This window comes from Mobula hypostoma, chromosome 4 (assembly GCF_963921235.1).
Source record: "Mobula hypostoma chromosome 4, sMobHyp1.1, whole genome shotgun sequence".
Classification (NCBI taxonomy): domain Eukaryota; kingdom Metazoa; phylum Chordata; class Chondrichthyes; order Myliobatiformes; family Myliobatidae; genus Mobula; species Mobula hypostoma.
In genome coordinates this window covers 57,782,939-57,809,933 of record NC_086100.1, presented here as the reverse complement: position 1 = coordinate 57,809,933, position 26,995 = coordinate 57,782,939, and positions in this window count along the sequence as shown.

Below are 26,995 nucleotides of genomic sequence, written 5' to 3'. Positions count from 1 at the left end.
ATCAAAGGGACAGGGCAGGTAGAGAAAGGGGGTGAGGTGGCTCTGTTTGTAAAAAAAGAAATCAAATCCTTGAGATATAGGATCAGAAAATGTAAAGTACTTGTGGGCAGAAACTGCAAGGATAGAAAAACCCTGATGGGGATCATATACAAGCCTCTGAACAGTAGCCAGGATGTGGGCAACAAATTACAACGGGAGATAGAAAAGGCATGTACAAAGGATAAAGTTGCGATAATCATGGGGGATTTTAGTATGCAGATAGATTAAGAAATCAAGTTGGTGCTGGAATCCAACAGAGGGAACTTGTAGAATGCCCACGATACGGCTTTTTGGAGCAGCTTGTGGTTGAGCCCACTAAGGGAACAGCAATTCTGGATTGGGTGTTATGTAATGATCCAGATTTGATTAGGGAGCTTAAGCTAAAGGATCCCTTAGGAGGCAGTGATCGTAATATGATATGATTATTGGCTAGCTTCCCTTCATATTTCATCTTCATATTATCCACCTTTGTCCCTGCACCAAATAAGACCAAGGTAATATGACTGAACGACTGGCATCCTATTGCACTCATCTCAATAATAAGCAATTGCTTTGATAGGCTGGTCAAGGATTGCATCTGCAGCTTGCTACTACCCAAAATGGACCCTCTACAATTTGCCTACCGACACATCCGATTGACAGACGATGCAATAGCCACTGCTCTACATACTGCCCTTACGCATCTGAAGAAGAGGGATGTTTATGTGAGAATCTGGGACTACAGTTCAGCATTTAACACCATAATTCCATCTAGGCTTGACAAGAAGCTCAGAGACCTCGGCCTTGACCCTGCCTTGTGCATCTGGATCCTGGACTTTCTGTCAGATCACCGGGGTGGTAAGAGAGGGCTCCCTCACCTTCACCCCTCTGACTCTCAATACAGGAGCCCCTCAGGGCTGTGTACTAAGTCCCCAGCTTTACTCCCTGTATACCTATGACTGTGTCACCACCCACAGCTCCAATCTGCTAATTACATTTGCTGACAACATGACATTGATTGGCCTTATCTCAATCAATAACTAGGTAGCCTACAGGGAAGAAGTCATCTCTCTGACACAGTGGTGTCAAGAAAACAACCTCTCCCTCAATGCTGCAAAAACAAAGGAGCTGGTTGTGGATTACAGGAGGAATGGAGACTGGCTAACCCTTATTGATATCAATGGATCTGGGGTTGAGAGGGTAAACAGCTTTAAGTTCCTTGGCATCCACATCACTGTGGACCTCACATGGTCTGTACACACTGGCTGTGTGGTGAAAAAGGCACAACAGTGCCTCTTACACCTCAGATGGTTGAGGAAGTTTGGTATGGGCCCCCAAATCCTAAGAACTTTCTATAGGGGCACAATTTAGAGCATCCTGACTGGCTGCATCACTATCTGGTACGGGAACTGTTCCTCCCTTAATTGCAGGACTCTGCAGAGAGTGGTGCAGACAGCCCAGCACATCTGTAACTGTGAACTTCCCATGATTCAGGACATTTACAAAGACAGGTGTGTAAAAAGGGCCCATAGGATCATTGGGGACTCGAGTCTCCCCAACCAGACAAACATAAGCCAGACAAAGTCATTGTCCAAGGTGACTTCAATAGCGGGGTGGGTAGAGATGTTGAAGTATGGCCGGGAGTCTTTGGTCATCATGGTGTTGAGAACTGTAGTGCCAAAGGAAGAATGTTCCTGGAGCTCTGCACAGAATTAGCCAGGTTAGAACAAATACACTGTTTCAACAGAAAGCCAGGTTCAAGATGACTTGGAGACTCCTCCGATCCAAACATTGACACCTCCTGGACTACATCCCGGTGCACCAAAAGGATGCGTTGGATGTTCTACACACCAGGGTCATGCTGAGCAAAAACCGTTATATGGATCACAGACTGGTGAGGCCAAAAAGTAAGACTGGCTATCAAGCCAACAATCAGGAAAAGGGAGCCACGGTCTCCTCTGAGATGTATTCCAGATCAAGCTAAGGGAGAAACTGGACAGCCAAGGCACACCAAGTGCAGACTCCAACATAGGAAAGAAATGGGAGTACCTGAAAACTGCCATCCAAGATGTGGTTGTCGTAGTTGCGTACTCCTCAAGAAGAAACAAGGACTGATTTTGATGAAAATGACATTGAAATCTGGAACCTGCTCCTGAAGAAATGCTCCTACCATCAAATGGTGCAGTCTAGACTGACGACCAAACAACCAAGACAGAATACAGAGCTGTTTGAAGCTCCCTCCAAGCCAAACTGGGACAGATTAGTGGCCTGCCCCAGCAGAATGAATGCAGCACTATGCAGACATCAGCCACACTTGAGCCTTCTACGAATCACTATGCGTAGTAAGGTCCAACTCATCTGATTCAAGCCCCTCTACCCTCATTCAATGGCTCCAGCCTGCTGACAGTCAAGGAAGCCATCATGAGGTGATGGACAGAACACTACAAGAGCCTTTCCAGAGATAATCATAAAGTACAAGAAGCCTCCATTAAAATAATCCCCCAGCATGAGGTCAGGCCCCAGCTTGATGGCCCACCAACTCTGGGTGAGGTCAAAGCTGCTATTTCCAAGCTGAAATGCCATAAAGCTCTAAGCATTGGTGGGATCCCAGAAGAAATGTACAAAATAGACAGAGACCTTCTCCTGAGCAAACTTACAAACCTGCTCACACTCCGTTGGGAGAAAGTTTCAGTCCAAATGACCCATGCAACACTGTAATTGTCTCCCTGTAGAAGAACAAAAGGGAGCAATTGGATTGCTCAACTACAGAGGCGTTACCCTGCGATCCACCACTGGGACGATCCTTGCCAGAATTCCCTTGGACAGAATCATCCCTACAATTGCCAAAGTCAACCTCACAGAGAGCCGGTGCAGATTCAGAGCGAACTGAGGCACATCTGGCATGATCTTCATCCTGCGCCAGATACAGGAGAAGAGTTGTGAACTGATCATGGGACTGTACACGGCATTCATTGACCTGACCAAGACCTTTGATACATTCAGCTGCGATGGCCTCTCTAAGATTCCGTCGAAATTCGGCTGTCCCCCAAAATTCCTTACCATCCTGCAGCAGCTCCATGAAGGACAAAGCGGTCAGGTTAAACACAACAACGACCTGTCTGATCCATTCCCTATCAGTACCAGAGTGAAGCATGGTCTTGGCACCAAGTCTTTGCCATCTTTTTCGGCATGATGCTACGGGAAGCGAAAGAGACCACCTTGGAGAGCATCTACATACGGTTCAGCACTGATGAAAATATCTGCAAACTCTGCTGCCTCCTCACCCAGAGCAAAAACCATGAAGAGTCCATTCTCAAGCTACTATATGTGGATAACAGTGCTCTCCCAACACACATAGAAGGTGGGCTACAGGCGGCAGTCACTCAGTTCACCAAGGCTGCAAGGGTTTTCAGGTTAACATTCAGTCTGAAGAAAACAATGATCCTCCATCAGAATCCCCCTCGTGGCATTTAAAACACAGCTTGAATCATCATTGGCAACCACCCTCTCACCACGGTTGAGCAGTTCACCTACCTGGGCAGCATCTTCTCCAATGACACTATGTAGCAAAGGACATTGGCAATCGACTCGCCAGAGCCAGCTGTGCCTTCAGGCACCTCTGGAAATGTGTGTATAAGAACCACATTTGCCTGCATTTGTCCACAAAGTTCCAGCCATACAGGGTTGCTGTTGTTACAACACTGCTATACCGCTCTGAAGTCTGGGGCTTGTTCCGGAGGCAAATCCGGTTTCCCGAGCTCTGCCTCTGCTCCATCATGGGTATTAGCTGGCAGGATTGTGTCTCCAACAACAAGGTCCTGGAAAAGGCTCAACTTCCAACCATTGAAGCCACTTTGCTGCTCAAACTGCTCCGCTGATCAGGCCACGTGTCTTGTCTGGACAACTCCAAAGGCAGTACTATAAGGAGAACACTCTCAGAGTAAGAGAGATCTTGATGCCCATGCAGAAGGAACATTTTTTTCTACATGGAATCCACTTACACTTTTGTTAGCAGGTCAAATTCATGCAGTTAAAATGATGATTTTACCAAAAATTTTATATGTATTTCAAAATATTCCTATTGTTCTAACTAAGTAGTTTTTTGATCAGGTTGACTCTATTTCTTCATCTTTTGTTTGGAATAATAAAAGACCAAGAATTGGAAAATATCATTTACAAAAATTAAAAAAGGATGGTGGTCTTACTTTGCCTAATTTAAGAATGTATTATTGGGCGGTTAATATACGTTTTGCGTGTTCTTGGTTATATTGGACCGATAAAAAGGAACGACCACCTTGGGTTGATCTGGAATTGAAAATTGTGAAGCAATTTCATTTAACTTCGTTATTAGGAGCTCCTTTACCTGTACAATTAGCCAAAATTTCTATTCTAAATATCAATCCTATGATTAATCAATCATTACTAATCTGGTACCAGTTTCATAAGTTTTTTAATCTTAAAAAAATTAACCCTTTAGTTTAATTTATCAAAACTATTTATTTAAACCTTCACTTAGTGATCCTACCTTTTCTCTTTGGTGGAATAAAGGAATTTTTTTCCTTTATGGATTTGTTTCAAGAAGGCCGATTGATGTCCTTTGAGAAATTAGTAACTAAATACTCTCTCTCATATTCACATTTTTTGCAATATCTTCAGGTCAGATATTTCTTACAAGAATATTTAAGTAATTTTCCATATATACAAGACTCTGAACTGTTAGACATTATTTTAAAAGTGAACCCTTTATTGAAAGGCTTCATTGAGAAAATTTATAATTTACTATCACAACAGGATAACTATTCTTTACTTAAGATTAAGCAAGATTGGGAACGAGAGCTTAATATGACCGTGATAACAGAGGATTGGTTGCGAATTTTGAAGCCGGTTAACTCTTCTTCGATTTGTGCCAATCATTCTCTAATTCAATTTAAAATTCTACATCATTATTATTTGACAAAGGAGAGATTGTCTAAAATATTTCCTAATGTAAATAGTCAGTGTGATAGATGCAAGACTGAGATAGCTACATTGACACATATGTTTTGGTCGTGTTCTGTATTGAAACAATTTTGGAAATCTATTTTTTCTACAATTTCTAAAGCTTTAAAAATCAATTTACAACCTAATAAATTGACAGTTTTGTTTGGTATAATTCCTCAATATATTCACGGTGTTTCTATATCAGACCAATACGTAATTGCATTTATCACATTATTGGCTAGAAAGGCTATTTTATTAAAATAGAAAGATGCCTCTGCTCCCACTTTGATACAATGGTTCGCTCAGGTGATGTTATGTCTTAGTTTGAAAAAAATTAGAAGTCGAACTTTTGATCCTAGATTTGACTTCGAGAAAAGGTGGGGTTCTTTTGCCCATTATTATCATTTGACTTGAGTTAATAAAGATGGTCCTTTTCTGATGCTTGAGTATATGGATTTGGTTGGCGGATTGATGTCTTTTTTTTCATGGAAGCTTGTATGGCGCATAGCTCCGGGTTTGTGCTCCAAATGGATTTTTCCCCCTTCTTTTTGTTATTAGGGTTTTTTTGTTTTAGTTAGTAGGGGTTCTTTTTTCTTTCTTTCTTTTTTTCCGTAAAAAAGCTTTAACATTTTGTTTTTTTATTATTATTGATATACTATTCAGTTTGTTTGATAGTTTAACTCTTATTCTACATATGGATATGTTGTCTCGATTATTTTGATGTATTTTTCTTTGTTGTTAATTTTCAATAATAATTAATAAAAATATTTAAAAATGATAAAAAAGGTACCAAGACCATTTTAAGCAGCAGCTCCCTCCGGCAAACATGAGGGTCAACAAGTGACATTAGCTGGCTTGTGTCAGAGACCGCTGGAGAACGCTGATCCACAGTGCAGCCAAGAATTTTGAGGAATCCAGTAGTGACTGCTGAAGAAAAGAGGAGATGCAGGAAGGATCCCATTAAGCAAGCACCCACATCTCAGCGGTTTACGTGTCCCTACTTCTCCAGATTCTATCAATCCAGAATTGACCTCTACAGCCACCGACGATTGTGTCGTTGCTCCTGAGGGCTCTTCTTCCCTCCTGATTCTCACAAGCGAAGAACCAGCCATCATCAATGGGCTTAATAATGCACTGAGCTTAAATTTGTGGGATTTTACAAGAAAGCGTTGAAAAACGTCTCCTAACTGAAGCATAATTAATATTTAAAAGATCAGATGAAATCACTTATTCTGTGAGCCAGTAGGGTTGTTCACTAGCATCTGAGGGGAATAATGCTCATAGTGATTTTTAGCAAATTATGCATCTCTAGAGTTAGAAAATATGTGATAGCATTGCACCAGTGGTAGCTTTATTACTTCAGATAAGTAATCACTTCTTGTATATGTTCCATATTAACATCAGTGCAACAGAAAATGTTACCCCACCCCCCAAAAGGTAAAAAAAACTCATTTGGAGAGATTTCTGGAGTTTTATCAATGTCATGATATTTTCCATATTGTTGTATCAAATCAAAACAATCTTAAGCTTTTATCATAGTATGCAGAATTACAGTACAATAGTTCAAATGTGGAGTTCCACACGGCCATAACCTAGGCCCCATTTGGTTGTAAAATGAATATATTTAATCAAAGACTGCTTTCTATACTTTGTTTTCCATATGTTCATAATCTATTAATAATCATAATAATTTTCCAAGTCTTCCATGTCTTCCACGTCTTCCACATCTTCATCTGAACTTTCCACACTCTCTGAGGTGGATACCTGGTTCTCACAGTCTGCCAGTCTACACACGTCAGTACACCCAAGGCCATTTGCAACACACATACATCTTGGGAGTGAACATTTTTTTGGAAAGTTACAGGCCTGTAGATCCAGGACGGCATCGGGTGCTGGCTGGCCTTCCATCCAGTGCACTACCAACTGTTCAGCTTCCTCTTCTCTCTCCATCTTCCATCCTCTGCCAACAGGGCTTGACACTTGTGGGTCCTTCTCCAAACATCTTCTCTATATACCAGCCTGGTAGTTGGCTCACTGTACATGTTTTGTTAAGCAAACCCTGCATGGTGGGAGTTGATGACTTTCGGTGAGCTCATTGACCTTGGTGGTCGATGTTTTTGGGGCATACAGGAGACGTGTAAATGCCTCCAGTTTGTCCATCAGTTCTGGGGAGAGGTCCCATTCCTGACCCAATTCTAAGAATGTGCCCTGAGTTTCCCTATCGCTGGTCAGAAGTTTTAGGGTACTTGTCTCCCCTTTGCCTACAAAAGTCCTTACAGTGTCACATCCTGTATATGCGTGCAACCCGAAGAGAGCCCTACAAACCTCAACAGTGGCAGCAACCTTCCTGATGATTACAAACCTTGTACAGGTTCTAATGCCACACTTCTGAGCAGATCATTACGGATTGGTATCCCTCTATTGTGGCATGGGCAGCATGGAGAAGTAGGCGGCCATCTGCTTTCAAGATGATCACCCTCTCATCTGATTTCACTTCTCTCTTCTTACACATATCACTGAATGTTTTCAGCTTGTTGGTTTTCATTGGGTCATGGAATTTCTTTGCTGGTGGGTCTTCCTCCAGTCTCTCATCCTTGAAGGCTGCACAGCATTGCTCACTCATCTCATATGCCTTCATCAGGTCGGAGGCAATGTCCTTGGGGGCTGCCTTTGCCATAGAGATGCTAATGAGGTCCCGCTTCTCTGCAAATGGGTTGACCTCATGTATGAGGCTAACCACTGCTGAAACTGCTTCCTCATCTTTCTGGATTCTTGGCCGCTGTAGCTCGGCATGACAAAGCTCTGATTTGTTGCCTTGCACAATCTCCCTTAACTGTCCCAGGAATGCACTGTGGTGCTCAGCTGTTATGTAGTAACGCTTGATAGCTCCAGCATTCAGGCTGAACCGTGCAAGGATACCATGCAAGCTACCACCAGGCAAGCTAACACCACTGCAATGCTATCACATATTTCCTAGCACTAGGGGTATATCCCTTGCCAAAAATCACTGTAAGAATTATTTCCCCCAGATGGTACTGGTGGCCCAAATTTGAGATCCTGGCTCACGGACTAACTCTATCAATGTAAAGAGCAGGCAGAGCCTCAACTGAGTTGCAGTCAAGAATGAACGTGACCATGAACAAAATTGCAATGTCTAAACAGAAACCAACCTGTCCGGCCAAATTTTGGTACTGTTGAGACAGGGGCTCGCATGCACCAGACCAATGCAGAATTAAGGGTGAAACTTGCACAAAATGCAACAAAGTAGGATACAATACAAAGAGTGTGTCAGGCAGACAAAATCAATGGCCTGCACAGGAAAGGCAAAAAGATAAAACATGAAATTGCAGTTTCAAAAAGAGCACTAATTTGTTGATAAAAAATCTGATAATGATAAGATTGACTCCGGACTGCGTAGCCTTGAGATTTACAATATGTAAACTAACAGGGAACAAGCAATGTGGCTTACACCTGAAGTGAACAGCAAATTAATTAAAATGGAATTGAGCATTTGCTCAGTTGTTTTAGTCATTCCACAAAATGAGTTTGAATGTCATTTCTAAAATACTGAATTGAAGCCTGCAGATATCCAAGATATCCAAGTAAGAGATTATACTGGAGGAAATATAACTCATGTGGGAATGACATTTGTAATAGTGAAATACAATAACCAAAATGCCACATTGGGCTTGTATGTATTTAAAACAGAAGGCCAACATTGTGGGGTTATAATTCGTTAAGACAACTACTACTTTGTTGGAGATTCATCTGCCACATCCCCTAGTAACGATTTAACTGACTGTGAATTAAGAAAGGTACTGGATGATGCCACAATTCTCACCATGATGTACACTATGAATTGTTGTCCAACAGAGGGCAAACAGGTGTTGGTGCCAACCACTCTGCCTCTGGTTGGAAAGCATATTAGACCAAGGAAGGACCATGTTGCTCAAAGGAATCATGAAAGTGACAAAAGCAATGGTACAATTGATTTGTAACTTCTGATATGTTAATCAGGCAGTTACTTGTGAAATATGGTTTGGTTTTAAGGTGGCGGAGAGTTCAAGGAGGTTCAGGAAAGTTGCAAGCTTTCGGCTTGTGTGAGTATAAGGAACCCGAATCTACTCTGTGTGCACGAACTTTGGGAGGCAAAAAGCTGCTTGTAAAAGTAAATGCAAAAGCCAAAACTCAGCTGGATGAATGGAAGGCCAAAAAAAAACACATAGTCAATGGAGGTAAGAAAACAGAGGATTTGTCAGATGATGTGGCAGATAAGGAAACCAAGAAGAGAGATCAAATCATAAAGGGAGCAAAAGAAGGATTAATAGGAGAATACTCCAGTGAACTAAATGCACCTTCCCAAGATCGAGATGCACTTCTTAAAAAGAAGAAAAAGGAACTTGAAAAAAGAAAGAAGCTGTAGAGGAAAGAGATAAAGAGAAGGGAAGTGAATTATCGGAAAGTTGTCAGAAGCACTTCCTGCAGTCTCAGAGTCTATTCCTGCAACCAACACATGGAAGTCCCAGAACCTGAGATAGCTTCATCACCACAAGTCTCACCTGCCAAGCAGAATGATTGCCCAGTCAGGAAGGACATTATCCCATTAGGGTAAGAAAACCTCCACAGCAATTACATCTTTAGGCATGAATGGAACAATTTAAAAACTTAGTATGCTGTAGATATCTGTATGTTAGTTGTATTATACATCATACAGTATACAGTTGAGATGCATTCTGTATTGAGTTGGAGTATATAGCAATGTAGAAGGGGGAAAAAGTTGAAAAGGGTGATGAATACAGAACTGAAGGTGTTATATCTTAATGCATGCAATATATGGAAAAATGCAGATGAACTTATAGCACAGTTACAGATTAGCACGTATGACATGAACAGCATCACTGAATCTTGGCTGAAGGAAGGTATAGCTTGGAACTTAACATCAAAGGATATACATTGTATCAAAAGTACAGGCAGATAGGCAAGGGAGTGGCATGGTAAAGAATGAAATCAAATCCTTTGAAAGAGGTGACATAGGATTGGAGGATGTAGCAACATTGTGGGTAAAGCTGAGAAACTGCAAATGTAAAAAGACACTGTTGGGAGTTATATACTGACCTCCGAACAGTAACAAAGATGTGGGCTACAAATTACATGGAGATAGCAAATCCGTGCCAAAAAGGCAATGTTATAATAGCAATGGGGGATTTCAATATACAAGTAGATTGGGAAAATGAGGTTGTTGCTGGATCCCAAGAGTGGGAATTTGTAGATTGCCTGCAAGATGGCTTTTTAGAGACCAGATGATCTGCGGCCCAGGGTTTTGAAAGAGATGGCTGATTGTGAAGGCACAAATAATGATCTAACAAGAATTGATAGATTCTGCCGTAGTTCCAGAAGACTGGAAAAGTGCAAATGTCACTCCACTCTTCAAGAAAGAAGAGAGGTAGAAAAAAGGAAATAGTAGGCCAGTTAGTCTGATCTCAGTGGTTGGGAAGATGTTGGAGTCAATTGCTAAGGATGTGGTTTCAGGGTACTTGGAGGCACATGATAAAATAGGCTGAAGTCAGCATGGTCTCCTTAAAGGGAAATTCTTGCTGACAAATCTATTCAAATTATTTGAAGAAGTAACAAGCAGGATTAAAAAAAAAAGAGAATCGTGGATGATGTATCCTTGGATTTTCAGAGGGCCTTTGACAAGTTGTCATACATTAGGCTGCTTAGCAAGTTAAGAGCCCATGATAATAAGGAAAATATAGTAGCATGTATAGAGAGACAAAGAAGGGAAAATCTGCAAATGCTGGAAGATGTGTGTGTAGCATGAAAAGAGCATTGGCTGATTGGCAAAGAGTGGGAATAAAGGGAATCTTTTCTGCTGGCTTCTGCTGACAAGTGGTGTTCCACAGGGATCTGTGTTGGGGCCACTTCTTTTTCATTATATGTTAGTGATTTGGATCAGTGGTCCCTAACCTCTGGGCCGTGAAGCATGCAGGGGTGCTGAGGTAGCCGGAGCACACCGGGCACATCTTTAAGAAAGAAGCCGAAATAAACAAGCTAATTAATTAGGTGCCGCCCAGAAGCCGGTCTTCATTAGAGGAATTGAGGTGGAGTGGGTCAATAACTTTAAATTCTTCAGCATTAAGGATCGACGTTTCTCTCTCTGAAAAGTGTCAGAGGATCTGTCCTGGGACCAGCACGTAACTGTCATTACAAAGAAAACACGGCAGCGCCTATACTTTAGTAGAAATTTGTATAGATTCAACATGCCACCTCGATCCTGACAGCCCTGTCTTTTCAGCCTGTCTGGGCTGGCGTTTAAATTGATCAAACAATGGAACAGCTAAAAGCTCCAGCGCCCTGAAAAGAGGAGTGAATATCGCGTAGAGCAAGTGAAATTGACAATCGTCTCTGATCTGGGCCGACATTTACGTGCTGGGCGGCACCTAATTAATTAGCTTGTTTATTTCAGCTTTTTTTCTTAAAGATGTGCTGGGTGCATCCCGGCTTCCTCTGTACTCTTGCATGCTTCGTGGCCCAATATCGGTCAGTGGCCCGGAGGTTGGGGACCACTGATTTGGATGACTGAATCGATGACTTTTTGGTCAAGTTTGTGGACAATGATACAAAGATTGGTGGAGGGGCAGGTAGGGTTGAAGAAGCAGATAGGCTACCAAAGTACTTACACAGATTAGGAGAATGGAAAAAGAAGTAGCAGGTGAAATATGTGTCAGTAAGTGTATCGTCATGCATTTTGGTAGAAGTAAAACAGAGTAGGCTATTTTCTAAATGGAGAGAAAATTCAGATCTGAGGTGCAAAGGGACTTGGGAGACCTCATGCAGTATTCCCTAAAGGTTAATTTGCAGGTTGAGTCAGTGGTGAAGAAGGCAAATGCAATATTAGCATTCATTTGAAGAGGACTGGAATATAAAAGCAAGAACGTAATGCTGTGGTTCTCTAAAGCACTGGCGAGGCCTCATGGTGTTTTGTGAGCAGTTTTCAGCCCCTTATTTAAGAAAGGATATACTAGCTTGGAGATTGTTCAGAACAATGGAAGGGGGATCTCATTGAAACCTATTGAATGTTGAAAAGCCTTTATATAATGGATGCGGAAAGAATGTTTCCCATGGTTGAGGAGTCTGAAACCAGGGACAACAGCCTTAGAATAGAGGGGTGTCCTCTTAGAACAGAGAATAAGAGGAATTTCTTTAGCCAGAGTGATAACTCTGTGGAACTCATTACCACAGGGAGCTGTGGAGGCCAACTCATTGAATATATTTAAGGCAGAGGTTGATAGGTTCTTAATTAGTCAGGACATGAAGGATTATGTGGAGGAGGCAGGAATTTAGGGCTGAGAAGGAAATGGATCAGCCAAGATGAAATAGCAGAGAAGACTTGATGGGTGAAATGGCCCAGTTCTGTTCCTATATCTTGTGGTCTTATGGCCTTAACAAGATAAGAGCCTAAGGGATCACATGAAAATTACTAGATTGGATAGAAGATTGGCTAATTGGCAGGAAGCAAATGTGGGAATAATGGGTACCTTTTCCGGTTGGCTGCTGGTGACTGGTGGTATACCACCAATTTCGGTGTTAGGAACCTTTCTTCTCATGTTATATGTCAATGATTTGGATGAAGGAATTAATGGCTTTTTGGCCAAGTTTTGTGGGCTGAGACAGATTGTGGGAATGGGCAGAGAAGTAGCAGAAAAAATATAACATAGGGAGATGCATGGTCATTCACTTTGGCAGCAGGAGTAAAGGTGTGAACTATTTTCTAAATGGGAGAAAATGCAAAATGCCTTGGGAGTCCTCATGCAGGGTTCCCTAAAGGTTAACTCGCAGGTCGAGTTGGTGGTGAGGAAGGAAAATGCAACGTTAGCATTCATCTTGAGAGGACCAGAATACAAAAGCAAGGATGTAATGCTGAGGATTTTTAGGGCATTTCTCAGTTCTCACTTGGAGAACTATGAGCAACTTTAGGCCCCTTATCTAGGAAAATATATGCTGGCATTGGAGAATGTCTAGAGGAGGTTCACAAGAATGATCCCAGGAATGAAAGGTTTAACATTTGAGGCACGTCTGAAGGAGGTTGAGAGGGATAATAAATCAGCCTTGATGGAATAGTGAAGCAATATCGTGGGCCAATTGGCCTAATTCTTCTCCTATGTCTTATGGTCTTATGGGACAACACATAAAACAACCATTATTACTAAAGAATTAAGAATATAATGCATATGAAATAAAAATAATCTTACTTTAAAATTCAAGGCATGTGCAACCTGACAGAGAGATCTCTGCAGCGATTTTCCCTCAATGTTAATACCAACCACTAAACAAATTTAATTGAAGTTGGCATTAAGTGTTTCTCTGTACAGTGTCCAATTTTTAAAATGCATAATTGGGCAGGTTACCGTTTACAAGTCGTGATCCTCAAATTTATGTACATTATGCAAATAAGTCATAACTTGCATTTGAGGCTAATTTGTTGAAGCTCCTAATTTCGGAATAGATACAATAACATGACGAAGCAATCAAGTTGTGGTTAAACTAACCTTGCTATTTGATTAGCTACTATTAACTGTGTCAATGTACATCCAGAGGATTGTGCATTTACAGCAGCAGTGGAGCTTGTTGTAATTGAAATTGCTACACCGCCATCAAATACAGACAAGCAAATAACATTTAAAAAGCTTTTGATGCAATTATGTGTTGTTGTTACTTGATCAGCCTTGATAGGATTATGGAAACATTGTGCCATCTACAGCTTCCTCGAATGTATTAATAAACAATTTCAGAGTTTGAACAGTGATGGGAATATAATGGTTAGCAAATTTCTGATTAAACAAATAGAAAAGAAAATAATTTTAATTTTTCATCGACATTTGAAATTTGTGCTGTGAAAATTGCACCACTATCAGAACAATATTGCTGTTTTAATGAGTTGAGGTTAATATAAAATATTACATGTTCATTAATATCGAGGAGTCATGATTTCATTACAGTTAACAACAATGACAAAATCACACAGCAATCTGATGAGAACTAATTCATTTAATGAGTTTATAAGCAGCAAACTCAAACTGTGGGCCTAGTTTTTATATCTTGTTAATATTGTGATCTTACTGCTAAGCCTATTTGGTACAATGGACTTGCTGGGAGGATTGTAAAACTTGCTTGTATTAATTGAAAAATTCTTTATAATGCCAAATGAGCTGTCATTGTTTTCTTACAGTCATTTGCCTATAAATAAAAAAAAATTATATTTACTGGAGTTAAAAATATCTTTATACCTAAATATGATTCTTCAGTTATGACTTATGCTATTATCTTTAAATGATACTAAGCAATATGATACTTATTACATCCCTCTTTCAACAATGACGACAACAGTAAGTCTCTGTTTACAAGCAGAGCTCTTTTAAGGCAATACATGATAATATAGAAAAACAATAAGTAAATCAATTACAGTAAGTATCTATTTAAATTGAAGAGTTAACATACAGACAGTGCAAAAACAGAAATAATAAAAATGAGGTAGTGTTTATGGGTTCAATGTCCATCTAGGAATCGGATGGCAGAGGGGAAGAAGCTGTTTTTGAATCGCTTAGTGTGTACCTTTAGGCTTCTGTACCCCCTTCCTGACAGTAACAATAAGCAGAGGGAATGTCCTGGGTGATGGGGGTCCTTTATAATGGACCACTCTGAGGCACCACTACTTGAAGATGTCTTCTAGGTTTATTGGTTGGCACCATATTGTGGACCAAAGGGCCTGTAATGTACTGCAAATTTCTATGAAGTATGTTCTATGTTCCATGATACTATAGAGGCTAGTACCCAAGATGAAGCTGACTAATTTTACAACATTCTGTAACTTCTTTCAGTCCTGTGCAGTAGCACCCCCATACCAGACAGTGATGCAGCCTGTCAGAATGCTCTCCACGGTACATCTGTAGAAATTTTCAAGTGTTTTAGGTGACAAACCAAATTTCCACAAACTCCTAATGAAATATAGCCTATGTCTTGCCTTCTTTATAGCTGCATCAATATGTTGGGATCAGGTTAAATCTTCAGAGATCTTGAAATTGTTGACTCTCTCCACTTCTGTTACACCTCCTGTGCTCCTTGATGCTGGATGACTGGCCAATATACTCTGCCTTGGATTCACAGGGAATCCTGTAAATGCCAAAAGACCTGAGTCCCAGGTCATCTTTGACCCACATAAGCTGTGATTTGAGCTTCCTTCCAGATTTGGGATGGGATTCCTCAGGGTTTGGGTTACCTGGAGAAATCAGCAATTGCAGAACATGGAATTTGCAATGGCCATAGGATTGACTTCGACGACACAAAACTATTGTGCCGTGGCAATGGCTTTTGGGACAGCCTGGGTGAAAGAAGCCATTGAAATAAAACTGGAGGAAAAAAAATTAATGAAAACAAAGGTCTCACTCTAAGTAAGATCTGGAATTTGACTGTAAACAAGGTGGGACAGCAGAAACCTGATTGGATGAGGACTCACTCATCAGGCCGGATGGGTGATAGGGGTATGAACTCCACCGGACTAGACAAAGCCCAGGCATCATCCCTGATGAAGATGGCAGAGTTTGCTATTGAAATGTCAGTTAAAATCAATACTTGTACCTGGCTGGAAGCCTGAGAAGAGCTTATTCGTCATATATACCACAAAAGCACTAGATCCTTTTCAGTGGATATTGTTTACTTGGGTTTTCAGAAGGCCTCGGACAGGGTGGCATACATGAGGCTGTTAAACAATATAAGAGCCCATGGCTTTATAGGACAGATACTAACATGGATAGAAGATTGGCTGATTATCAGGAAGCGAAGTTTGTGAATAAAGAGGACCTTATCTGTTTGGCTATTGGTGCCCTGTGGTGTTCTGCGGGAGGCAGTGTTGGGACCGGTTGTTTTCACATTATAGGTCAATGATTTGGATTATATTGGAAAACATTTTAACTCTGTTTTCTAAGTGTTTATTTTAAGTGTTTTTATCGCGTATTAGGTGTTTATTCAGATGTTGACCATGCCTTTACTATGCATTAAGTGTCTGTTACTAAGTGCATGGGATTACTGTGGTATTTGGGATGTAACCATTGAATGAAACCTGTGTACTTTTAACCACTCGAGAAAAACGAATGTAGCCAAGTAAGAGAGATAAGAGTGAGAAGGGCTATAAAGAATGTTGTGTGAAAACGACAAATGGGCAGTCAGTGACAGACCTACATAGCCTAGTCCACTGTCTGTCTCAGCTTTACTTTGCAAATTAAAGTTTAAACATTTCTTGAAGAATCTTCGGCACTTCCTTGTCATTTGTGAAACCACGACAATAACTGAATTGATGGCTTTGTAGTCAAGGTTGTAAATGATATGAAGTAAAGTGGAGGGGCAGGTAGTGTTACGGATAATTGGGGAGTAAAATTTAGAAACCAGGGGTGAAGAATGACTTGGGGGTTCTCAAATAAGAGAAAATCTGTGGATGTTGGAATTCCAAGCAACACACACAAAATGCTAGAGGAATTCAACAGGTCAGGCAGCATTTATGGAAATGAACAGATAGTCGACATTTCAGGCTGAGACCTTTCTCCAGGACTGAGAGCAAAGGAGGAAGATTCTGGAATAAAAAGGTGGATGATGGGAAGGAAATCAGCTGGAAGGTGACAGCTAAAACCGTGTGGATGGGAAAGGTCTAGGGCTGTAGAAGAAGGAATCTGATAAGAGATGAGAGTGGACAATCGGAGAAACCAAAGAAGGAGGGGACCCAGGAGGAATAGACAGTTGAAAAGTGGTGAAAGGTCAGTCTAGGGAATAAAGGAAGCGGGATAAATTTGTTAATCAGTAGGAGAAATTGATTTTCATGACATCAGGTTGGAGGCTACCTAGATGGAGGTATTGCTCCTCCACCCTAAGGGTGGCCCCATCTTGCCACCAGAGGAGGCCGTGGACTGGCATGTTGGAACGGGAATGGGAATTGGAATTAAATGTGACGGATGGAGCAAAGGTGCTCAACAAAGTAGTCCCTCAATTTATGATAGGTCTCATCAATCTACCAATTTTTAGTGGTAGAATATTTTGTTGATGGCAGAAGTTGCAGAGCTTAATATGTTGGATGAAGAGGCTGATGGGGTGGTAGGCAAGGACAAGAGGATCTCTGTCATTGTTATGCCGGCAGGAAGGTGGAATGTGTGTGGATGTTATGGAATTGCAGGAGAGGCCAGCATCAATAGTGCTGGGAGGGAAACCATATTCTTTAAAGAAGGAGAGGAGAGTTTCATGATCCTGGGCCTGTACTCACTGGAGTTTAGATGAATTTTGGGAGAGGGGGAAAATCACCTTGAAACCTATTGATATAGAAAGCGTGGTAGCGTGGATGTGGAGAGGGCATTTCCTATAGTAGAAGAGTCCAGGACCAAAGGCACAATCTCAGAATAGAAGGGCGTCCCTTTACAACAGAGATGAGGAGGAATTTCTTTCGCCAGATGGAGGTGATTCTGTAAGATATATCGCCACAGGTGGCTGTGCAGGCCAATTTTTCCGGTATATTTCAAGTGGAGGTGGGTAGGTTCTTGATTAGAAAGGGTGCCAGAAGTTGTGGGGAGAAGGCAGGAGAATGTGATTGAGAGAGATAATAAATTAGCCATGATGGAGTGACAGAAAGTAATTAGCTGCACAGCTTACAGGTAGATTAAAGTCTCATGATTATTGTATTCTCCTTTTCACCCACAATGATCCAATATTCTGCCTTTTGTTGTTTCTTAATTATAATCTTATTGAATCTACTCTTGATTTTCTGATCAACGATCATTTCCCTCTATGTCCTGAATCCCATTTTATATCTTTAAGAATTGTTCTCCTTTTTTTCAACCTTCCTGGCTTTCTAAAATTAAGTATTTAATTCCCAAATTTGGTTACTTTGTAAACACTGTCTCTGGAATGGCTATTAAATCATTTCTATTTCACGTACACTGTGAATATTCCGGTACAAAATCCTAATTGTCTTCATTACCATTGTTCCCTGCTCTGGTTGTAACTGGGTGTAGACTCTAATGTTTGCATTCTCTGCCTTTGTCCCTCAAACACTCCAGTTATCCATTTCACCACTTGGTGCAATAACCTTGTTCTTTCTCTTTAAAATTGTATATGTTCCTCTACCAGAAACCTACATTTCACTATAAATTTTAAAGCCCTGTTGGTTGAGTAGCAAGGTAAATTTATTATCCAAGTAATAAATCATGCTGATGAGGGCAGGAACAGGGGGATAGGGGATCTGAATGTGTGGCTGAGGAGCTGGTGCAGGAAGCAGGGATTTAGATTCTTGGACCACTGGGATATGTTTTGGGGTAAGGATGAATTGTACAAAAGAGACGGGTTGCACCTTAACAGACGGGGGACCAGCATTCTGGCAGGCAGGTTTGCCACTGCTACATGGGTGTGTTTAAACTACGTAGTGGGGGGGAGGAGAGGAAATGTAAGGATGGAGTTAAAGGAAAAAAGAGAATAAGGAAAGTTCAGAAAGACAACAGAATTAAAGGGGCAGAAAGCACAAGAAGGGATTGGAGAGTATGTCCAAGTGCAATAGGAATCGATGTGAAAGGTGAGGGGAGTAATGGATTATAAGTGTTATATATGAATACATGAAGTATAAGAAATAAAGTGGATGAGCTTGAGGCTCAGTTGGAAACTGGCAAGTATGATGTTGTAGGAATAACAGAGACATGGCTGCAAGAGGACCAGGGCTGGAAAATGAATACTCAAGGTTACGTCCTATCGAAAGGACAGACAGGTGGGCAGAGGGGGTGGGGTGGCTCTGTTGGTGAGGAATGATATTCAGTCCCTTGCGAGGGGTGACATAGAATCAGGAGATGTAGAGTCGGTATGGATAGAACTGAGAAATTCTAAGGGCAAAAAGACCCTAATGGGAGTTATCTACAGGCCCCCAAACAGTAGCCTGGATATAGGTTGCAAGTTGAATCAAGAGTTAAAATTACCATGTCACAAAGGTAACGCTACAGTTGTTATGGGGGGTTTTAACATGCATGTAGACTGGGAAAATCATGTTGGTACTGGACCCCAAGAAAGGGAGTTTGTGGGGTGCCTCCAAGATGAATTCTTAGAGCAGCTTGTACTGGAACTTACCAGGGAGAAGGAATTTCTGGATTTAGTGTTGTTTAATGAACCGGATTTGATAAGGGAACTCGAGGTAAAGGAGCCATTAGGAAGTAGTGACCATAATATGATAAGTTTTCAACTACAATTTGAGAGGGAGAAGGGAAAATCTGAAGTGTCAGTATTGCAGTTGAACAAAGGGGACTGTGGAGCCATGAGGGAGGAGCTGGCCAAAGTTGACTGGAAAGATACCCTAGCAGGGATGACAGTGGAACAACAATAGCAGGTATTTCTGGGAATAATACAGAAGGTGCAGAATCAGTTCATTCCATAGAGGAAGAAAGATTCTAAGGGGAGTAAGGGGAGACCGTGGCTGACAAAGGAAGTCAAGGGTAGTATAAAAATAAAAGAGAAGAAGTATAACATAGCAAAGATGTGCAGGAAGCCAGAGGATTGGGAAACTTTTAAAGAACAACAGAGAATAACTAAAAAGGCAATACGGGGAGGAAAGATGAGATACGAAGGAAAGCTAGCCAAAAATATAAAGGAAGATAGTAAAAGCTTCTTTGGGTATGTGAAGAGGAAAAAATTAGTAAGACCAAAGTTGGGCCCTTGAAGACAGAAATGGGTGAATTTATTATGGGGAACAAGGAAATGGCAGATGAGTTGAACAGGTACTTTGGATCTGTCATCACTAGGGAAGACACAAACAATCTCCCAGATGTAGTAGTGGCCAAAGGACCTAGGGTAATGGAGGTACTGAAGGAGATTCACTTTTGACAGAAAATGGTGTTGGATAGACTGATGGGACTGAAGGCTGATAAATCCCCAGGCCCTGATGGTCTGCACCCCAGGGTACTTAAGCAGGTGCCTCTAGAAATTGTGAATGCATTAGTAATTATTTTCCAATGTTCTATAGATTCAGGATCCGTTCCTGAGGACTGGAGGGTAGCTAATATTATCCCACTTTCTAAGAAAGGAGGGAGAGAGAAATCAGGGAATTATAGACCAGTTAGTCTGACATCAGTGGTGGGGAAGATGCTGGAGTCAATTATAAAGGATGAAATAGCAGCACATTTGGATAGCAGTAACAGGGTTGGTCCAAGTCAGCATGGATTTACGAAGGGGAAATCATGCTTGACTAATCTTCTGGAATCTTCTGAGGATGTAACTATGAAAATGGACAAGGGAGAGACAGTGGTTGTAGTGTACCTGGACTTTCAGAAAGCCTTTGGTAAGGTCCCACATAGGAGATTAGTGGGCAAAAGTGGTATTGGGGGTAGGGTACTGACATGGATAGAAAATTGGTTGGCAGACAGGAAGCAAAGAGTAGGGATTAATGGGACCCTTTCAGAATGGCAGGCGGTGACTAGTGGGGTACCGCAAGGCTCTGTGCTGGGACCGCAGCTATTTACAATATACATTAATGATTTAGATGAAGGGATTAAAAGTAACATTAGCAAATTTGCAGATGACACAAAGCTGGGTGGCAGTGTGAAATGTGCAGAAGATGTTGAGATAATGCAGGATGACTTGGACAGGTTGGGTGAGTAGGCAGATGCAGTTTAATGTGGATAAATGTGAGGTTATCCACTTTGGTGGCAAGAACAGGAAGGCAGATTATTATCTAAATGGTGTCAAGTTAGGAAAAGGGGAAGTACAACGAGACCTGGGTGTCCTTGTTCATCAGTCACTGAAATTAAGCATGCAGGTACAGCAGGCAGTGAAGAAAGCTAATGGCATGCTGGCCTTCATAACAAGGGGAGTTGAGTATAAGAGCAAAGAGGTCCTTCTACAGGTGTACAGGGTCCTGGTGAGACCAGACCTGAAGTATCGTATACAGTTTTGGTCTCCAAATTTGAGGAAGGACATTCTTGCTATTGAGGGAGTGCAGCGTAGGTTCATGAGTTTAATTCCCGGGATGGCAGGACTGTCATATGTTGAAAGATTGGAGTGACTGGACTTGTATACACTGGAATTTAGAAGGATGAGAGGGGATCTAATTGAAACATATAAGATTATGAAGGGAATAGACATGCTAGAGGCAGGAAACATGTTCCTGATGTTGGGGGAGTCCAGAACCAAAGGCCAAAATTTGAGAATAAGGGGTAGGCCGTTTAGAATGGAGTTGAGGAAAAACTTTTTCATCCAGAGAGTTGTGGATCTGTGGAATGCTCTGCCTCAGAAGGCAGTGGAGGCCAATTCTCTGGATGCTTTCAAGAAAGAGTGAGATAGATCTCTTAAAGATAGCGGAGTCAAGGGATATCGGGAGAAGTCAGCAACAGGGTACTGATTGTGGATGATCAGCCATGATCACAGTGAATGGCGGTGCTGGCTCGAAGGGCCGAATGGCCTACTCCTGCACCTATTGTCTATTGTCTACAAGTACACATGTGTTTTACCATATACTACTTTGAAATTCATTTTCTTGCAGGCATTAACAGAACTGGGAAATGCAAAAGAACCAGTCAAGAACTACACGCAAAGATTTGTAAACTACCAAATTGAAAGGAAGACAAACTATGGGAATATAAAATAAATATAGAAACAAACAATTAAATAATTACATCTGAGAACGAGTTGTACAGTTCTTGAAAATGAGCATATAGGTTGTGAAATCAGTCCAATCTTGAGGTGAGTGAAGTTATCCACTTTGGTTCATTAGCCTGATAGTTGATTGGTAATATCTGCTTGTAAACCTGGTGGTGAGGGACCGAAAGCCCCTGTACCTCCTTCTCATCTGGTTATCAAGCACTCCTTCCTGCACCAGCTGTGGCAGAATTTGCATATCCCACTTACGACTCATCACCAACCACAGAACTCCATGAACTGGATTGGAAGCAAGTCCTCTGACCTCAAGAGACAACCTCGTAAGAACATTCCTTTACCTAATATTTCTGATTAGTTCACTTCATCTATTTATCTTAAGTCTATTACTGCTGTTATTGCAATATACAGTGGCATGCAAAAATTTGGGCACTCCAACTCAAAATTTCTTTTACTGTGAATAGTTAAGTGATCAGAAGAATAACTGATCGCTAAGAGTCAAAGTTAAAGGTGAAATATTCTTTTCAACATTTTAAGCAAGATTAGTGTATTATTTTTGTTTTGTACAATTTTAGAGTGAAAAAAAGGAAAGGAGCACCATGCAAAATTTGGGCACCCCAAGAGATTTGAGCTCTCAGATAACTTTTACCAAGGTCTCAGACCTTAATTAGCTTGTTAGTGCTATGACTTGTTCATAATCATTGTTAGGAAAGGCCAGGTGCTGCAAATTTCAAAGCTGTATAAATACCCTGACTCCTCAAACCTTGACGCAACAATCAACAGCTCCTCTAAGCAGCTGTCTAGCACTCTGAAAATTAAAATAAATGATGCCCACAAAGCAGGAGAAGGCTATAATGTGTTTTCAGGTAGCTATTTCCTCAGTTTGTAATGTAATTAAGAAATGGCAGTTAACATGAACGGAGGAGATTAAGTTGAGGTCTGGAAGACCAAGAAAACTTTGCGAGAGAACTGCTCGTAGGATTGCTAGAAAGGAAAAACCAAAACCCCCGTTTGACTGCAAAAGACCTTCAGGAAGATTTAGCAGACTCTGGAGTGGTGGTGCACTGTTCTACTGTGCAGTGACACCTGCACAAATATGACCTTCATGGAAGAATCATTAGAAGAAAACCTTTCCTGCATCCTCACCATAAAATTCAGCATCAGAAGTTTGCAAAGGAACATCTAAACAAGCCTGATGCATTTTGGAAACAAGTCCTGTGGACTGATGAAGTTAAAATTGAACTTTTTAACCGCAATGAGCAAAGGTATGCTTGGAGAAAAAAGGGTGCAGAATTTCATGAAAAGAACACCTCTCCCACTGTTAAGCACGGGGATGGATCGATCATGCTTTGGGCTTGCGTTGCAGCCAGTGGCACAGGGAACATTTCACTGGTAGAGGGAAGAATGAATTCAATTAAATACCAGCAAATTCTGGAAGCAAGCGTCACACTGTCTGTAAAATAGCCGAAGATAAAAAAAGGATGGCTTCTACAACAGGATAATGATCCTAAACTCACTTCAAAATCCACAATGGACTACCTCAAGAAGCACAAGCTGAAGGTTTTGCCATGGCCCTCATAGTCCCCTGACCTAAACATCATCGAAAATCTGTGGATAGGCCTCAAAAGAGCAGTGCATGCAAGGTGGCCCAAGAATCTCGCAGAACTAGAAGCCTTTTGCAAGGAAGAATGGGTGAAAATTCCCCAAACAAGAATTGAAAGACTCTTAGCTAGCTATAAAAAGCACTTGCAAGCTATGATACTTGCCGAAGGGGGTGTTACTAAGTACTGACCATGCAGGGTGCCCAGACTTTTTCTTCAGGCCCTTTTCCTTTTTTGTTATTTTGAAATTGTAAAAGATGGAAATAAAAAATAATCTTGCTTAAAATATTAAAGGAATGTGTCATCTTTAACTTTATGCATTTTGGAAATCAGGTCATCTTTTCCTCGCTTAGCTATTCACGGTAACAGAAATTTTGACCAGGTGTGCCCAAACTTTTGCATGCCACTGTACACATTAGTTTTTATATTCTGACAGTTGAATGATATAGTATAAATTCAAAGTCACTGTGGGCAATATAATCTGAAAAAAATATATTAATTACTCCAATATACATCCCTCTCTGCTCTGCTACTATTTTCTCAATGGGAATCAATTGGATAGTCAATGGGAAATGCTTGATCTTATTTTCCCCCAAGTCCATTCCAGATTTAAAGTCACAAACTTCAATCATCAGTTTATAGTATATACTGGCCATGGGTCTGACTCTTGGCTTGTGGCTATTATGGCGTAGAAGGAGAACGACAATGAATTTCCAAGGCCAGATGCTTTCTGATTTGAAGAATTTGAACTCTTTTTTGACAATAAAAAATGTCATGTACAGTAATTGGTACTTCACCCTTCATTTTTCATAGATTAGTTACACTTTGAGTATGATATTCCTTATACTCAAGGTAGGTGGAACCCGCATTCAACTCCAGATGGACTGCCCTTGCGATGACCTTCCCTGTGGAAGTCTATCGGAAATGTTTCTGTAATTACTGGAATCAAACACCTTTTTTTTCTGAGGATTGTCACAATTGTGGCATCTCTGAAATTCTCTGGTATGTTCTCATCCCAGATTGCAACAAAAGTCTTTCAATGCCATGTTTCAGAAATACAATAGAAAATTTGGCTTTTCCAGAGGCTCTTTCTCGGCTTACCATCTCTTTAGTCTGATTATCAGACTGAAGTCAAAACTGAGAATATACTGAAAAGCATGTTAAGATAGAGTAAACGATCTTCTCATCAAAGAAATAATACACAATTGTAAACCAACAGAATAAACTGAAAATCAGTACTTTAAAGAAAAATATATTTGAGGAAGGGAGAGCCATAATTCTGAGGATTATAATTGCATTTTGAGAAATGCATTAGAGTGAAATCTTGATGAAGAATGTTTACAAAGCTAGTATTAGACAAATTAATCCATCTTCTGATAAGAAGGGCCAGCACAGCAATCCTTTCATTGCATGATTAGCTGTTCAGTAAACAATGATGGAAATAATCCTGCCTTATGCCCTTAATTTTCAGAATGTGAAAAAAAAGATGCCAGAGGAGTTGATTAATAAACACATAAAAATTTCAAGAAGCTGACTATAAAGTAGTGCGTGTTACGACTAGGATAACAAAATTGTCTGACTCCTGTGATAGCTGCTATAAACACCTGGAAGATCCCTGTGGCATAAATGCTAGGGACCTTTGTGAGTTTTCCCTCCTCTGCAAATTCATGATAGTTAATTAAATTTTTCTGCCGATCTGCAAGGTCCAGATGGCACAGTTGACTTAGAGCTCCTTAGCTCAACCTTAGCTCACTGAAGCATTTCTTTACAAGGTCTAAGTAGCTAATTCTCTCTAGTTACGTCTCTTGAGAGTCATGGGCATTCTATCTGGGATTTCCCTTCATTAGTGGCTGAGTGGAAATACAGCCCACCAATGTACATCTGTCTCTGATCTGTTTCTATTTCCTCCTAGGCCCTCATTACCGTGCATGCCAGATTTCAAGCAATAGTATCATTCCTAACAGGTTTACTGACACTGGTAGGAAGGGAACAAAAAGTTCTAATGCTGCCTTTGGAGAAATTCCACCAGGGAAATATCACCATCTGTTTCTTAGCGTCAAGTTGAACAATAACAATATGTGTGGCACTGCAGCCACCTTAGAAATGGGAACAATAGGTACAAGGTTATTCAGTCCATGTTAGTTAAGTGCGCCATCTTTCACAGGATAGGAGGCCAGGAACCTCAGCCATATTTTACTGAGTTAGAGTGTCTACTTCCCTCACTGTACACAGCTTTGCGACAAGCTAAATAATCTGAGCTAAATAATATGTGAAAAATCACCTGAGATGGAAGCTTGAGTTTTTAAGTGAGATTATCTTTCTGAGAAACTGTGAAGGGTTAAGAAAAATATGCATTAAATTCAATACAGAATCTTTGTGCACCCGAATATACTAATACTGTCGATTATTCTCATAACCCATGTTAACCAAGTTAGTACGTGCACACAACACTCCATAACTTGGCAGTGTCAACAAGTGTAAACTCGGTGCAAAGATAAACCTAAAGATGATATTTCATTCAAAATATGTCCTTGAAATGTTTACCAGTATTAACAAAGACTTAAGACTCAAAGGTATTGCTGTTTCAAGGGCAGATAAAAAGTGGGTTGAGATGAATGTCTTTCTAGCATGCACTTCAAATAGAAATATGAAAAAACTAACCCATGCAGGAAATGATATAAAAAAGAGCTTACGTTGTTGGTCAAATCAAAGGTGATGACAAATCTACATGAAGGAGAGAGACTGAAAATCTGGATGAGTGGTGCCACAACAACAACCTCTCACTCAGTGTCAGCAAGATCAAGGACCTGATAATTATCTTCAGAAAGAGGAAACCAGAGGTCCATGAGCCTGTCCCCAATGGGGTGTCAGAGATAGAGAGGGTCAGAAATTTGAAATTCCTTGGTGTTACCATTTCAGAGGATCTGTCTTGGGTCTAGCATGTAGGGAATTACAAAGAAAGCATGGCAGCACCTCTTCTTTCATAGAAGTTTGCAAAGATTTGTCAAGTCATCTAAAACCTTGACAAAATTCTATAGACATTCAGTGGAGAGTATATTGACTGGTTGCATTATGGCCTCAACAATCAAGCTCATCAGAGGGGATAACTTCATTCAAATTCACTGAACTGTTCCCACAACCTATGGACTCATTTTCAATGACTTATCATCTTACATTCTCAATATTTATTTCTTATTTATTATTATTATTATTATATTTTTCCTTTTCTTCGTACATTTGCACAGTTTGTTGGCTTTTGTACATTTTTTTTGTCTATCCTGTTGGGTGCAGTCTTTCCTTGATTCTATTCTGTTTCTCGTATTTACTGTGAATGCCTACAAGAACCTTGAACTTTGAGTTTATGTTCCTACAAAATGAACTGTGCCTCTAGGGGCCAGAAGAGAGTGTCTGGGGTGAGGAAGCAGATGTTATTCATTCAATCAAAGTCATCCCAAAGGCTAATACACAGGAGGGAAGGATTTCAATTACCTCTCAATATGGAAGAGCAAAGCAAGGCCCTTCTTGTGTAGTATTCTCATATTCGACCATCATTTTTCAACTCTCTGTCTCTGACAACATGTCTCTAATAACAACTGAGTTTTTAGGAAACTCCTTTCTACAGAGGGCAACAGTGAAGTAAAACCAGGATCACAACTGTCTTCCTCTCTCTATGGATGCTGTCTGACCGGCTGTGTTCCTTGGGCATTTTGTGTGGTGCTTTACATTCCAGCATC